The sequence below is a fragment of the Amblyomma americanum genome, chromosome 10, assembly GCF_052857255.1.
Source record: "Amblyomma americanum isolate KBUSLIRL-KWMA chromosome 10, ASM5285725v1, whole genome shotgun sequence".
Lineage (NCBI taxonomy): Eukaryota > Metazoa > Arthropoda > Arachnida > Ixodida > Ixodidae > Amblyomma > Amblyomma americanum.
The window spans coordinates 101,120,659-101,129,680 of NC_135506.1; positions in this window are offsets into that span (position 1 = coordinate 101,120,659).

The window sequence follows — 9,022 nt, forward strand, 5'->3', positions numbered from 1 at the left end:
GGAGCTTATTGGTTTACGTTTTTTTTTATGGCAGCTCCACCATACTCTTTGTGTGCAAGTACCAGTAGTGAGGCGAGAAGTGCTGTAGCCTGGCTTAGCGCCCCTAGCGGGAGGAGCGGGAGTCAGGTGGTCGCTGCGGCCGCGCGCGACCGCGCCAGTTGGGGCCCAGCTTTTCCTCCGTGACGTCACGCGCCGGCGCAGCGCCCCTAGCGGGAGGAGCGGGAGTCAGGTGGTGGCTGCGGCCGCGCGCGGCCGCGCGAGTTGGGGCCCAGCTTTTCCTCCGTGACGTCACGCGCCGGCGCAGCGCCCCTAGCGGGAGTCAGGTGGTGGCTGCGGCCGCGCGCGACCGCGCGAGTCTGGGCCCAGCTTTTCCTCCGGCTGTCGTGACGTCATGTCACGTGGTTGCGCTAAAGGTCAATGGTGGCTGGCCGGCCGCGCCCAAGGGCTGAACTGAGTGATTGCAATATGCAACGCATAAAAATTAGCAGTGGCCTAGACCCGCCGTGGTGCCTCAGTGGTTAGGATGCTCGGCTACTGATCCGGAGTTCCCGGGTTCGAACCTGACCGCGGCGGCTGTGTTTTTATGGAGGAAAAAAGCTAAGGCGCCCGTGTGCTGTGCGATGTCAGTGCACGTTAAAGATCCCCAGGTGGTCGAAATTATTCCGGAGCCTCTCTCTTCCTTTCTTCTTTCACTCCCTCCTTTATCCCTTCCTTACGGCACGTTTCAGGTGTCCAACGATATATGAGACAGATACTGCGCCATTTCCTTTCCCAATAAACAATAAAAAGTGGCTTAGCTCGGCTATGCCGGGATATACTTTGCGAGAGGTGTGTTTCCCTGGCTAACCTTGTTAAGGTCACTGTATGTTTAGCAATGAGAGACATTGGGTATACACATCTTTTATTCATTTTGCTTGACAGAGACGAAGACTGCCCGATGATCTGTGAAGTAGCAAGCAGCGGTCTCAATTTTGTCGATACAGTATTTCGATTTGGTAGAGCCTCTTTAGTATACATGGCTTGCACCGACGTCATCAACAGGAATGCTGGGATACGCGGCCGCGATATTCATGACCCACCGCCGCTCCGTGCGCACTGGAGTGGTCGCGGTAGTGCCAGCTCGTGTTGTTTTCCGCGTGTGCGTAAGCGTTGCAGTCTCAGCATGGTCAACTGCGCCGTTGTGGGCTGCTCCAATCGCAGCGACGTTACAGGAGAAAGAAAAGGCCAACTAGCGCGAGGTTTTTCTCTCTGCCGAAAGTGATCGAAAACCAGTGCGAGCGAACCAAGACTCTGAGTGCGAAGCGCCGCAGCTTGTGGTTAGCACGCATAAAACGTGCTAATTTCAACCACGAAAGCCCCAATGTGCGCGTCTGCGGTGTGCATTTCATAAAAGGTGAGCCCACTGTATGTATCTCCGTTTTATAGAAAAAAAAAGCCAACACGACTACGTGGAACGCTTTGAAAACAGCTTTGCGTCCGCAGGAGAACCGTCCAACCTGTTCGACGAGACAAATCCAGACTGGGCCCCGTCTCTCAGTCTCGGCCACGGGACCAGGCATGCTGATTCCGCGCGGCACGATCGCAGAGCAAAAAGACTCGCTCACAAGCGACGGGCCGATGTTGAAGCGACAGCAGTGGCGTCGGAGGCGTCGCCGCGTGCCTGTCCCGATTCCCCACAGCCACCGCAAGCCGAGGAAGTCAGCGCCGATGAAAATGAGACAGGTCAGTAGGCATTTTTTTTTCATAGTAATGCATGGTCATTTGTTTTTGCTTACGATGCATTCCAAGGCCTTTGGTGCGTCGGTCCGCTTACCTAGTGCTTGTGATGCCTAGCAAGCATGGAGTTTCGCTGGCTGCCACTCTAGTTTACGAGCTTATAAACTTTTTTTTATACTGGAATCGCTGTTCAAACCGACATGACCATGCAAGACATACAGGCACTGGAGCAGCATTCTGTAGTGCTGAATGAACATCTGTACACATTGCAGAAAGAAAAAGAGCAGCTCGAGGTGACTGAAGACTCACTGAAAAGTTGTGAAGCAAAGGTGCGACTGTACACTGGGATGCCAAACTTTGCTGTTTTATTTGCTGTGTTCGAAGCACTACCAAGCTTCATTTCACGCAATGTCAACAATAAGCTCACAAAATTTCAAGAATTCGTTCTGTTCATGATGAAGCTAAAAGTAAATCTGCAAAACGCTGACCTTGCATTTCGGTTCAATATTTCAGAGGCTACAGTATCGCGCATTTTCGACAAGTGGCTGCATGTGGCGTATTGCAGACTTAAAGATGAAATAATCGGGCCCACACGAGATGCTTTGCAAAAGACAATGCCACAGGCATTCTACGACTCGTTTGGTGCGAATGTAGCAGTCATCATCGATTGCTTCGAAATCAAGATAGAAAGGCCATCATCGTATCTTCCAAGATGTGAAACATGGTCCCAGTTCCTGATTGGGATTGTTCCACAAGGTGTTGTTACATATATATCCGAAGGTTGGGGAGGCAGGGCAAGTGACAAACATATCACCGAACACTGTCGGTTTTTGGACAACTTGGTGCCTGGAGACGTACTCGCAGACAGGGGTTTTAACATCAGCGAAAGCGTTGGTTTCTACTGTGCAAAGCTTCACGTGCCAGCGTTTACCAGGGGAAAGAAACAACTTTCAGCAGATGTGCAGAGCACAAGAAAGCTCGCAAACGTGCGAATACACGTGGATAGAGTAATTGGACTCATTAGGAATAAGTTTATTTTTCTGAAGTCTGTCCTGCCAATCGATTACATTGTGTGCCGGCCAGGAGATGAAGTCGCACCACTAGACAAAATTGTAACTGTGTGTTGTGTGCTAACTTGTGTGCATCAATTGTTGCTGCACCAAAGGACGCCACTGGACAGCAGGCATCAGCCTCAGTGGATGAGTGATTGTGAATCCTGCTTCAGCATGTCTGAATAAAGCACTGGACAGCAGGCTTCGGCCTCAGTGGATAAGTGATTGTGAGTCCTGCTCCTGCATGTCTGAATAAAGCAAACTCAGAATCTGCTGACGGCATTGTCATTTCTCAACGCCAGATTTCAGCGTGTCCCATATGGGCCACGTGTGTTCCAGCCTCAAGACGCACTTCCAAGGTTGAAACATGAGGCAGCTGTCCAAGTTGTGTTACAGGTTGCTTAGCCTTTGGGTCCTTTGCACTCTGGACAAAACCACAGTGTAGTTTTTGGTGCTCGCTTGAGTGCCACGCATGAAAAGTGGAACCATTTGTAGTGGCAGGATGCGTTGTCGCAAGCAACCATCTTTCCAGTTTCTGGTCCACGGCAAAAACAGTAGACATCACTGGGAGAGTTTACCACTGGACCAGCATGCTGCCTGGTGAAGTAGGTGCTGAAAAGCTCGGGCAGGATTGCATGAATGAAGAATTTTCTTCCAGCAGCCAGAATTTCCTCACAAAAGTGCCTGTCTTTTTGTATTCTTTCCACGTGCAACAAATTAGGTGTCCACAGCACGAAGTCGCACCACTGAACATACATACAGCCATTTGTGTCTGCACTTGGTAGAAATATCCGTGTTGTCGCCGTAGCTGGACTACACCATTGACAGTTTCCAGGCAGGAACCTGCAGTAGCCATCTCTGTAACGTCCTTCACTTCCCTGAGCGAAAATGGGCACTTAAGTTCAACAACACCCTTCCCACAGAATGCGCAACAAACAATACCGTCTGGTGTTGCTCCAACAAACGGATATCTTGTACTCAGGTGCAGCCCCGACTTGGAGCACTTGAACATGTCGTGCTTCTCGGCTTCACTGGTTTGGTATGCCCTGAAGGCACGGGGCTCATTTTTCACTCCCCATGTGATGGCAGGCGTCTTCAGCCACTGCTTTTCAGGATAGCATATCAGTTTTAGCTGTGATATGCTAGGGTTATCAATGCTTGTGTGGCACACCCTTTTCATTACAGAAGCAGTCACCCTGCCCGCTCGGTACAAAAACCAATTAGACGAGCTGCTCTGTTGCCTTGTCAAAGCTTCATCGGCCTTTACGGTCTCTTCACTTATAATTATTGATGGCATGACATCATGCAAATCATGCGCCAACATTTCTTCGGAGTAGAGGTTTCTCAAACGGGCATCATGCATCGGTACAGGATTTTGAAAGTGTCCATCATATCCGGGGAGGACTGAAAAAATTGAAGGAACAATGCCGGCATCCTGAATTGAGCCGTAAAGCTTGGTACGCTCCTGCTCTGAAAGTGGCGGGACATGAGCCCGCTCCTTGACTGGACCTGCCTCAAAGGAATTGCTATCAAGCTGCCGCTTTTTCCCTTTAGATGATGTGAAGTTTATGTCCTTGAGTCGCTTATATTGTACTTTTTCGACATTAGCGGGCAGCCACATATTATCCTTCTGGGTGCAACTTCTTGACTTCATCATTTTGATGCCGGTCTCAACTGCAAACAAACAGGCTCAAACATGGGAGCATGCTTCCCCTGCTGCAGCCATACATGTGCAGTGCGCAGTGATCACAGCGCCATCCTTCTTGCACAAAATCCACACTTGGAGAGGTTTGTGCCCCAGCCTCTGTGAGTGGTTCACCTGCGAAGACAACGAGAAAAAACGTCAGCTTTACTGACCTATCGTTTCAAAATTGCTGCGGTTCAGTTGCACTTTGCCTAGGGATGTCGTCTTAGGACAAAACATTTGAGCCGTTTTTTTTTCAGAGTTGCGGTGCACGAACTTGTCTGTCTGAACCTGCTCATTTGCAATGCCATTCAGACTGTGCAAAATAAAAACAAAGGCACATAATGGGAGCTGCAACTCGGTTCTTTTAATCTGTGGGAGACTGCGCTGCCCAGCTCGGACTTGGCTGTTCAACGCCGGGTCCTCGAGCGAGCCACCGAGGTCATCACGAAGCAAATTATTCTGATCACCTAGATTTGACCTCAAGTTCCGTTTTTCTGTTTGTTTTTTGGAACCGATAAGGTTTTTCCGCCTCCTTTCACGCTTTGCGGGCACTTCACGTGCTCGCGTACATACATAACCGAATGTCGCGCTTCAGATGCGCCGCACAGAGCGCTTAGCGCAAACGGCGTACGGACCATTCTTCACAGCTTTGCTCATACAGATTAACAAGGTTCGCAATCATCAAATGGATTCGTAATGCTTACCTCGCCGAGCAGGACAACTTTGCCGTCCTGGAATTCCTTGGCAGAAAGGTGCTTCACCCAGCCGCTTGTAAAATAATTGTGGGACTCCAAAGCTTTGTACGCTTTCATGTTTTCCAAAGTCACAAAGTTCGCGGAAAACACAAGATACGTGACGATGTCGCCGTGCGAAATCTCGGGGAAGCCACTCACATCGGCACTTGTGTCCACTCCGGGCCGCATCGTGTATGGATCGATATCATCGCACAGTTTCAACTTGTCTTCGTAACGAAGGCGAATACTGCCGATGAGTTCAGAGTAATAACCCGCCTTTAAAGGTTCATGCGGCGCCATAGCAGGCACAAATCGGATGAAGAAGAGCTGTGAACGGTGCCGGTGCCACGAATTTGAAAGCATCCGCGGCAGCACAGCACTGAACGAAGACTGAGCGACTGGGTCACAAGCATGGTCGCCGGGTCAACGAGCAGGCGGATGTGACGTCACGTGCAAGCCATGTATACAAGCTCTATAGTAGTTCCCCATTGTGTAGTACGGACGTGAGAGTCCGAAGCTAAATTAAAGTCAAACTTTTCTTTGATACACTGACTAAGAAGAGTCCTGTTTCCTGTTTAAATCACCCAAAGTCACACATAACTGTGAAACCGTGCCGTAGACTTGTATACACGTAGCAGCGCCCTCAATCGTCTGCTTGACAGATGCTCCCGGTGCCACGTAGACTCCTGGGATGATAATGACGCTTTCCAGAAGCCGGACACAGTGGGCTTCACCATTATTCACCGCGATCGAAGGGAGGGAGATGTCTGACAGCGGCGTTACCTTGTTTCACGTACACACAGACTCCAGCGTTATTATTATTTGGTTCAAGCCAAGTTCCAGGCGACAACCTCAGGATCGGAAGAGTTAATCTTCTCTTGTCTATACCGCCGTTTAGCAGCGGCCTGCTTCCTTGGAATCCGTGAGTATTGATTGTTAAGGATTTGCCCATTCGGTAGCCCTCCGCAGCCGCTAGAGCCACAACCACTTCTTCCCCCTCTGCTACCGTACAGTTCCTTCAGGGTTCCCACTTCACAGATTACGAAATCCGAGTGCGTAGCAGTGGGAGAGCTTGCTCTCCAGCGGCGAGACAGCGTTCCAGAGAAGACTGGTGCAACTCGCCCAAAGAGTAACCAAGCTCAGCGGTGCCATGGAATAGGGCCGCCGACCACATAGAACGGAAGATCCTTCCTTAAAATGGAATGTCTCTGTTAGCCGCTGGATAACTCTGTAACTAGAGCAAAAACGTTTTTCCATTCCATTAACAGCGGCTCCACTCCCCTTCTTTGCATGCATGTCAAACGTGATACAGATGCCCACTATATCTCCGCCTTTTATTCGCAATCCTGCGCATGCGACGCGGGGTTCGGTTGATAGAGCGGCGTGCGGAGAGGCGGCGATGAAGAACGCGGCGCAGCAGTGGGGTCTCTCTGGTTACCATGGTATCGGCGCATGTGCACAACTGCTCATCCGCGTGACGTCACGCTCGGCTTTGATGGTGGTCGTGGAGCGGGCGCGCGGCCGCAGCGACGGCGAAGCGCACGCCCCACTTTGCTCCTCTTCGGTTTAGATGGTAACGGCGCATGCGCACAACTGGCCTTTCCCATGTACCGCGAAACTCTCGACTGGTAGCCTAGTGTAGCTCCCGCTACAAAACAAAAATGGCCTGGCTTAGCTAAGGTTAAGCCTAGGATGCGAAGCATAATAGATTTGTGAAAGGGTATAGCCTGGTGACACTTGGTTATACTTGGTAATGCTTGGATTCACTTGGTTTATGCTTGGTAATGCTGTATGACTGCCTCGGCGCGAGGAGCGGGGCTCTTTTATACAATGCCGCGACGACAATCGCCCCCTAGCGGGAGGAGCAGGAGTTAGCCTTGGTGGTCGCGGTCGCCGCGCGACCGCGCGAGTTGAGCCCCGTCTCTCCTCAGCTGTCGTGACGTCAGACCACGTGCTCGGCTGCAGCTGCAGCAGTAAAGTAAAAGATTCTCGTGTTTCGTGTTACAACGCCGACAAGAGCGCCAACAAAAAATGAAAATGAAAATTGGTTTTTGGGGAAAGGGAATGGCGCAGTATGTCTCATATATCTGCGGACACGTGAACTGCGCCGAAGGGAAGGGATAAAGGAGGGAGTGAGAGAAGCAAGAAAGAAAGAAAGAGGTACCTTAGTGTAGGCGCTGCAGAATAATTTCGACCACCTGGGGTCTTTAAGGTGCACTGACATCGTACAGCACACGGGCGCCTTAGCGTTTCGCCTCGATCGAAACGCTGCCGCCGCAGTCGGGTTCACAACGCCGACCCCGGTTTTCTGTGACCCGAGCTTAACTCTGTCGCGTTAATACTGTGTTTATGTTCGCGCCTGCCCTGGTGCGAAGAACGAACAGACGCGGTGCGCGCCTATATATGAAGGGCGTTGACCGCTGTCTGTCATCGCCTGCCGCCGTTTAAGCTTGAGAGAAGAGCGCCCGTACGACTGCCAGGTCCACACCACTCGCCCAGCCGCGGACCAGCGAGGCAGCGTGCGCCAACCTGCTGGACGGCTTCGTCGTCATCCTCCGTTCATCGGACTGTCGCAGTGCCCGGTAAAGAGATCGTGTTTTGTTTGTTTATCTCTCTTCTATATTAGAGCACTTTAGGTGCAAAGCTTTTTGTTGTATCTCTGGAGTGTCACTTTGCACGAGTTGCATTGTAAATCACTTTGTATGTGCTCGTACGAGGGATTAGGAAACCCTCTGTATCGTCTCTCTCCTGTATCAACTTTGAAAATTGGTTTTTGAAAATAGGGATCTGATGAAAAGAAATGGCGCAATAATTGCCTCACATATGACGGCGGACACTGGAACCGAGCCGTAAGGAAAGGGTAAAAGGTAGGAATGAAAGAAAGCGAGAAAGAGGTGGTGACATAACTTGCGCGTGTGTAGCCGTGCAGCGAGTGGGTCCAGACGTTTGCGGTCAGGTGCGCAAGCACTACGCAGACGCATACACTCTTAGAAAAGAACTTTAATGATTGTACAAACATTGCGCGTAAACTCCCTATTGACAAATGTGTACAGGTTTGAATAGGTCGACAAATAGGATTATGCCTCATTTCGTTTAACATTATAGGATGAAGCTTCCAACGAGATTCAGCTTTTGAGAGACTCCTTAGTGGAGGGCTCCGTATAACTTCGATTACCCGTGGTTAATTACCATGCACTTACATCACACAGTGCATGAAAGTCGTGGGTTCGAACCCGCCCGCTACGGTAGCACTTCGATGGAGGAAAAATGTGAAAGGTCCGTGTAGTGTGCGTTGTTAGTGCTCGTTAAGAACCCCAGGTGTTCGAAATTATCCGGAGCCCTCCACTACGACGTTCCCCATAGAACGTCCATCCTACAAAGCCAAACCAAATGTGCCATAATCCTATTTGCTGACCCATTCAAACCTATATACATTTTTCAGTAGGGTTATGCTCCCAGGGACAGTAATGTTTTCGTATTCCCACACGTAAGCAGTCTTAAATGTCTGCCGAATATTTTTGCTGTCAAAAAGTATTGTATCTTTTGATAGCCTTGGACAGTGCTGGCGTGGTTCACCCGACAAGAGTTGCTTATTGTGCCGTGCCAGCGCCTACTACTGAATAACCAGATATCTGGTCGAGAGAGAGAGAGAGAGCGAGAAAGAAAAAGAACTCAGCTCCGAGTCCATTGGCCGTCTACCAAAAGGGTCTTCGGAGTTAGCGTTTACTTCCTGGTTGTAATCTTGTGCATCTGCGTTGTCTTGTTTTCATCGTTCTCATACCCAGCAATTATGGACAAAAGCATTTTTGAGCGGGAAACCGTTTGTGGACGCA